General features: G+C 41.1%; 1 pseudogene; it reads left to right on the top strand.

The window, feature by feature from the left end:
- Nucleotides 1-5,366: 5,366 nt before the first annotated feature.
- The window catches only part of LOC134739078 (adenylate kinase isoenzyme 6-like), a 44,681-nt pseudogene continuing 41,770 nt past the window's right edge, over nt 5,367-8,277 (top strand).

Here is an 8,277-nt window from a genome sequence, read left to right as displayed (position 1 = left end):
TTCAATAATTTTAAATTTGTTGAGACTTGTTTTCTGGCCTAACATGTGGTAGAATAGACCAGAATAGGGAAAATGTTTCTTGTGCTGATGAAAGAATGTGTTTTCTGCAACTGTTGGATGAAATGTATTGTAAATATCTCTTTATCAGTTTAAAATGCAGTTGCTTTTTTGTTTTTTTGAGACAGTCTCTGCTGCCCAGGCTGGAGAGCGGTAGCATGATCTTGACTTATTGCAACATCCAGCTCCCACGTTCAAGCAATTCTCATGCCTCAGCCTCCCAAGTAGCTGGGATTGCAGATGCCCGCCACTACACCCAGCTTATTTTTGTATTTTTAGTAGAGATAGCATTTTACCATGTTAGCCAGGCTGGTCTCAAACTCCTGGCCTCAAGGGATCTGCCTGCCTTGGCCTCCCAGGGTGCTGGGGCTATAGGTGTGAGCCACTGTGTCCAGCCTAAAGTGCAGTATAAATCGTGTTTTGTTGTGGATTTTCTATCTAGACGATCAGTTCAGTGTGAGAATGGGGTGTTAAATTCTCCAGGTATTGTATTGGCCTCTATGTCTCCCTTTAGATCTAATAATATTTGGTTTATATTATATGTATGGGTGCTCCAGTGTTGGGTGCATATCTATTTAGAATTGTTATGTCCTTTTGCTGAATTGATCTCTTTATCATTATATAATAACCTTTGTCTTTTTAAAATCATTTTTGACTTCGAGTCTGTTTCATCTGATACAGGTACAGCCACCCAGTTTGCTTTTGGTTTCTGTTAGCATGGAATATCTTTTTCCACCCTTTCAGTCTATGTGTGCCTTTACAGATGAAGTGAGTTTCTGGTAGGCAACCTATAGTTGGGCCATGTTTTTCAATCCATTCAGCCAGTCTATCTATTCCAAGGGGGGAAATTTAATCAGTTTACATTCAAGACTATTATTGATAGGTGAGAACTTCCCTCATTTTGTTAATTATTTTCTATATATGTATATATATATTATATATCCTTTGTTCCTTTCTTCCCCTCTTAATTGTTCATCCTTGTAATTTGGTGGTTTTCTGTAGTGACAAAGTTTGATTCTTTTCTCTTTCTCCTTTGTGTATGTGTTCTACCAGTGAGTTTTATACATGTTTTGTGTATTCTTGATAGTAATTATCATTTCACTTGCAGATGTGGGACTCCTTCGAGAATTTCTTGTAAGTCTGGTCTAATGGTGATGAATTCTGTCAGTTTTTGCTTGTCTGAGACATTTCAGGCATTTAGCTTCAGGAACTGATTCTAGTTCCCTGCCCACTGGTGACAAGTAGAAACGGATCCCTGGTACCTTGCTTAGGTAAAAAGGAGCTAGATATGAGCAGATGAGAAAATCAAACCCTTCTGTTTTGCCAGGGATTAATTCATTCCCAGGATTGTAAATATGACATTTCACTTTTCATCTCACAGAACCGTGAGATTGGAAGTTGAGCTGGGCAGCCTGCCCAACAAGATATTATGATGTATACAACGCAATGAACTACTAAGGAAGTGTCTTTAAAGGCATTTACGGCACACAGCTTTTTTTTTTTCTTTTAATTTTGCTGCCCTTTATTTGTACTAGCAGGTAAGGAATTAAGAAAGCAAAAATAAGTGCTTTGACTAGGTCTTTTGCCTTTGAAAGTAGCATTAGTAAAATTCCCTCTTCTTTTGTATTTGTATAAACTTTACCCAATTCACTCTGCCCCCCAGCATATCTGTGTTCACATGCTGTTCTTGCTGCTCTCAGTTTTTAAGAGCTTATTCCAAAATTACATGAAAGCGACTGCATTTTGACAAAATCAGAATTCTGGTAGAAATGGCTTACCATGAGGCTGTTGAAAGAAGCCCAGCAAGACTTTAGTACTCTTTATTTCAACCTCTCTTGGTTAAACCTACAGTTTGGTAGTTGATATTATTACCTCTCTTTGGCAGGCCTGTATCTCTGCCTTGGAGAAATAACAAAGTCCAAAGTAGTCTCCTCATTCAAAGATGTTGCAAATGAAGGCTGTTTTGATCTTTATGTATTAGTATTTGGGTTTTAATCTTTCTGAGGCTCCTTACAGAAAATTCCTTTAAATTTATTATATAATTCTAAAATATTGGACATATTTGTTTCAAGCATCTGTCAATATCCTTACTCCTTTCATTCCACTTCCCACTGCCCTCATTAGTTATCAGGTCTTACTGATTTTTATCTCCTAAGTATTTCTCAAATCTGTCTTCTCTGTATGTGTTGTTGGTTATATAACTCCATCTCCATTGTCACTGTGCTGTTTTGGACTATATTTTCTTGTCTAGATCAGTGCCTGACTTATATTATGAGCTTCGCAAAGTTGTATCAGTGAATGAATGATTCATAATCTTGGCATCTGCATTTTAACACTTAACTGAAAAAAATATCTTAGATCTACCATCCATGTAAAAGCATCTGTCTAAAATGCAAATCTTAATTTGATAATCTGCAGCTCAATAAACCTCTTAGATGATTCCAAGACATCCCCAAAACCATCTCTCATTTCACTGATCAAATAAATAAAATTTTAAAATTTTAAAACTAAAAAATTTTGAACATGTTATTGGCCAAAAAACAAAATAAAAAATGATCTCTGAGCATACCTCACTCATACCCCACCCTGCTGTGCAACCCTCTCCCACCCCTGGCCTACAGGGACCACCCAATAACCTCTTCTTTGCTGCATAACCCTTACCCTCCTTCTTCAATAATCATACTTTCTCCTTAGAAACTTTTCCCACCACTTCCTGGAAACAGTAGATTCTTTCTTGCTTATGGTTTTTGTAATGACATCAGCCCTTTAGAACTCATGATGTGCCTAGGCCCCGCTATCCGTCTCTCCACATGTCTTGCTCAGATAATCCATCAGGATTTAGTCACAGATCCAAAGTAAGGATCTAGAAGGGAGCTTCAGGCTTGGTTTTTCTTCTGGGTTGAAGCTAGAAAACTAATCTATGTTGAATGCAAAACAAACCAAGTAATAGCCAACCTATACATCCTAGGAATAACTATTGCTTTTTATTTTTGCCCCCAGCCATTCTTTCCACTGTACTCTCTCCTTCTTTATATTTGTTTTAAACACAGTATATTAACACAACACTGTGTGAGGACTGGGATTCAGAAAACCAAGATACAAGTCTCCTCCAGCTATGCTGTGAGTCAGCCAGGAAAACTCTCTGGGTCTCACTGACTGAATTATAATATCTGACTTTAATAAGGATTATATTCATTGAACTCTGAGGTCCTCCTGTCCATCTCTTTCACCTTGACTCAAAGACTGCAGAGGACCTCTAACCCAGATGTTTTTAACTAGGCTCCTTGTATGTCTGGGAAGATGGTGAAAGAACTTCAAAGGGACCATGAGCTCTTTAAATTCTATCTAAAATCCAAGGTCGGGTGCTGTGCCCCACGCCTATAATCCCAGCACTTTGGGAAGCCGAGATGGGCGGATTGCCTGAGCTCAGGAGTACAAGACCAACCTGGGAAACATGGTGAAGCCCCATATCTATTAAAATACAAAATAATCAGCTTGGTGTAGTGGTGCATGCCTGTAATCCCAGCTACTCAGGAGGTTGAGACACAAGAATTGCTTGAATTCTGGAGGCAGAGGAAGTAGCAGTGAGCTGAGATCATGCCACTGCACTCCAGCCTGGGAGACAAAGAGAAACTCTGTCCCAAAAAATAAATAAATAAATAAACAAACAAATGAAATGAAATTATTATATGTAAAATTCTATGTCAGCTGGCTGCATCAGCTTGGCCCACAGAGGGGTTTTTTTATCTTTTTTTCCTCTTAACAAGGAAATGATAGTCTATAGCTCACTGCTGCCTTGGCCTCCTGGGCTCAAGCAGTCATCCCACCTCAGCCTCTTAAGTAGGTAGGATCATAGGCACACCCAACCCTGCTCAGTGAATTAAAAAAAAAAAAAAATTGAGGCTGGGCACAGTAGTTCATGCTGTGAATCCCAGAACTTCGATAGGCCAAGGCAAGAGGACTAATTGGATCCAGGAGTTTAAGAAGCTGAGAAATATGGGGACCCCATTTCTACTATGAAAAAAATAAAAAATAAAAACATTAGTTGGGCCCAGTGGCATTCACCTGTAGTGCCAGCCGCTTATGACCTGAGGTGGAGGATTTCTTGAACCCAGGAGTTCAAGGCTGCATTGAGTTATGATTGTGCCTTTGGACTCAGCCTTGGTGACACAGCAAGAGTGTCAAAAAAAAAAAAAAAAGAAGCTACAGGTAAGAAAGTACTTGGATAACAGTAAAGAAGTTAAACTCATGACATTGGACCTTATGAAATGTGTTTCCCCAGAGCTGTTTATTGTATGGTAGGTCCCTCCTAGATAGTATTCGAGGTTTATTACAGAAACAGAGCAAGACTGTGTTTCAAAAATAAAATAAAATATCTGGCCATGGTGGCTTGCACCTGTAGTACCAGCTACTCAGGAGGTTGAGGCAGGAGGATGTCTTGAGCCTAGAGATTTAGGGGCTGCAGTGATCTATGATCACGCCACTGCACTCCAGCCTAGGTGACAGAGAAAGATGATGTCTCTAAAAAAAATGATAACAAAAATAAATAAAAAGGAGCCCTGGGCCCCACCTGAAAGATTCAAATTTATTTGCTTCATCACAGGGCCATGGAACCTGTTCCAGTATCCTAAAATGCTGCCTCAGTGAGTTAACAAAAGTACTGGTATTGAAAGAGCTGTCAACATGCTGTGACAAACAGAAGTCTCCTCTGTGAGGCCGGGAAGTGGGGCCAAATGACAGGATTTTTTTTTTTTTTTTTTGAGGAGCTGATTTAGGACAACTAAAATGGTTGTCAGAGAGCACAAGAATCTAAGGAAGGCTTGAGACCATGAAACTGTGGTGGCCTCAGCTGGTGCTTCTGTGTGCTTTCTCCTCTCTCAGCAGGGTGGAGTCAGAAGCAGAGAAGGCAGATGGTGGAATGACTCGAAGTTTGGGTTTTATCAGAAAGGAGGATTAGGAGGAGAATGTGGAAGGCAGATCAAGGAGTGTTACTAAGGGGATCAGGCCCTAGAACATGGGCCGAGCAGGTAGGCAATGAGGGTCATGAGGGATAGGGAAGATGCATGGCAAAGGGCCTTGAAAACCAGGGGAATATGGCAAAACCAGGGTCCTGGCAGTTCCAGGAAGGGAGAAGGTTTAACAAGAATGCCCTTGCACCTGTGAAGGAAAGCAGCAAGGCTAGGAGGCTGCAGAGGGTGGATAATTCGAAGGTGAACTTTCTACTGGAAAACAAATCCCTGGATGCCATCCCGATGGAGATCTAAGATAAAAAATACTCCGCCATGAAAATGCCTTACATGGTCGTAACTATGAGTCGTAAAATTGCCTTTTCAGCTGAAAGTGGCCTGCAGCTTCGTTTATCATTTTATGCTTCGGATGTCATGTAACATCTAGAAGCAACACCCTCTCCCGTTGCAAGTCAAAGTAAAATCAGAAAATGTTCAGTGGAAAGAAAAAAAAAAACAGAAGACATAAAAACAGCAATAGGATAAAGCTGCAAACCCTAAGCATCAGGAAATGAAAGGGAAAAAAACCTTCAATATAGACAAGCTTTGATGTTGTGTGATCTGTGAAAATGTATAGAAATGTTACCTTACCAAAAAATTCCCAAAGTGCTTTACTTTCCAACCACTGGAAGGAGGTAGAAATTCCCACTCAGGGTGTTACTTTTAATTATCATTCCCTTTATGTTGTTTCCTAAAATAACAACAAGCATTCTAGAGATGGTTTACCATGATGGCTTAATGAGGTGTCAGATGAGTACCTGTACCCACAAGCCCCTTTACCTCAGGCCTCCTTATGCAAACTTGACGGACTCTTCTGAGCCCCACTAGATAAAAAAACAGACATAATTGGAGCAGCTGGGCTGGAAGCAGAGCTGGGCCACCCCCATAGAGACCAGACTCTAGAACTACTTGCTCTTCCTTGCCCCAGCGTTTCTCCCCTCTATTACTTTTCATAGCTGCAGCCCGCCTGGATCTGGGACTTTTTCAGATGATCTCCACATCAGTGCTTTTCAGCATTCATGTGCACACAGATCAGCTGTGCAACTTGTGAAAATGCACATTCAGACTTAGTGTCTGGGGTGGAGACTCTGGATCAGTGTGTCTAATAAGCCCCCGGGTGATGCATGTGGTCGTCAGATGGTCCTAGTCCCACACTAGGAGGAGCTATTTAGAGCCTATAAAATAGCTACTCCCTTATCCAGTGTTTGAGTCCTAGACTTCTAGATTCTGCCAGCACTCAGATGCTTCTGGGACAGGATGCTTCCTGTTCATCTTGGGTCAACACGTCAGAAAGGACTTCCTATATTGAGCTGAGATCTGTCTACCTAGATCCCACATTCACCTGGCCTGCTTCTGGAACTTGGATTTTATGTAGCAGGCTTAAGGCCTTAGAAAGTGGCTGGAATGTCCCTCAAGTATTTTCTTCAGGCAAAACATGCCAGGTCCTCTGGCTATTATTTTTTAATTTTTTTTAGAGACAGGGTTTCACCATGTTTCCAGGGTGATCTCAAACTCCTGGGCTTAAGTGATTCTCCTGCCTCAGGCTCCCAAATTGCTGAGATTAGAGGCATAAGCCACCATAACTGGTCTTCGCTAATCTTCTTAAGCAATGGTTTCTTCATTCTGGTCATTTCTTTCTTTTCACTTAATTAACTAATTAATTAATTTGTTTATTTATTTATGTATTTATTTATTTTTTCAGATGGAGTTTCACTCTTGTTACGCAGGCTGGAGTGCAATGGCATAATCTGGGCTAACTGCAACCTCTGCCTCCCAGATTCAAGCAATTCCCCTGCTTCAGCCTCCTGAGTAGCTGGGATTACAGATGCCCAGCACCACCATTTTGTATTTTGGTAGAGACAGGGATTCACCATGTTGACCAGGCTGGTCTCGAACTTCTGACTTCAGGTGATCCACCTCTCTCAGCCTCCCAAAGTGCTGGCATTACAGGCTTGAGACACCACACCCAGCCATAGTAATTTCCCTCTGATCCTGCTCTGTGTGTCTTTAGGCCTCTCCTCTTGTGATACCCATGCTGCAAAAGTAGCTTGGGACTGTCACCACCTCATTACAGATAGTCTTTACTTGACTCAGCTTGTACTTGCTGTCAGTCGTCATCCTTAAAGTCATTTTTGCACATGCTGTGGATCAGCCACATTTCTTCCTAGTCAGTATAACTATAATAATTATACTTAACACTTATGAAAATTAGTGTAGCAAGATGGTTAAGAACATAGGCTCTGGAATGAGACTGCCTTGTGGGAAGCACTATGATTGGCACCATGTGTTATATATCACCATCATCATCATCATCATCATCTTCCATCACTATCACCACCATCGTCATCACCATCACCATCATGTCCATCACCATCATCACATCTCCATCACCATCATCACATCACCACCACCACCATCACTATCACTACCATTTTCACAATCACCATCATTACCATTGTTACCATCAGTATCATTATCACCATCAATATTACCACCATCATCACCATCACCATCATCACTGTCACTATCATCACTATCATCACCATCATGATCATCACCATCACCACCATCAAGATCATCACATCACCATCAACACCATCACCATCACTATCACTATCACTACCAGTATTACCATCACCATCATTACCATTGCTACCACTATCACACAACCATCACCATCATCACCAACATCATCACCATCATTTCCACCACCATCATTGACACAATATCCATCACCATCACCACCATCACTACCATCATCACTGTCAACACCATCATCATCACCATCACTGTCACCACCACATCATCATACCATCACCATCATCACTATCACCAACATCACCACCACCATCATCACCAGCACCATCACCCATCACCATCACCACCATCAACTTCACCACCACCATCATCATACCATCCCCATTATCACCACCACCACCACCATCACCATCATCATCACCATGATAAGTGTGCACTTTGCCTACATTAACTGATTTAATTATCATAATAATGTCATAATGTAGGGGCTATTATCCCAGCTTTATAAGTGAGAATGTGGGACTTCACAAGATTATGTTTTGTGCCGAGGGTAAGAGTGACAAGAATCCAAACCTCGGCAGGGTCCTTTGGTTGGTTTTGTTTATGTTGTTGGCAGAAGTGAAAGACTGCATCTGTTCCTGCTATTCATAAATTTCATCTTTTAGTCAGCACTTTG

The sequence above is a fragment of the Pongo pygmaeus genome, chromosome Y (genome assembly GCF_028885625.2).
Source record: "Pongo pygmaeus isolate AG05252 chromosome Y, NHGRI_mPonPyg2-v2.0_pri, whole genome shotgun sequence".
In the NCBI taxonomy this organism is placed as follows: Eukaryota; Metazoa; Chordata; class Mammalia; order Primates; family Hominidae; genus Pongo; species Pongo pygmaeus.
This window is presented reverse-complemented; position numbering and strand designations above follow the sequence as displayed.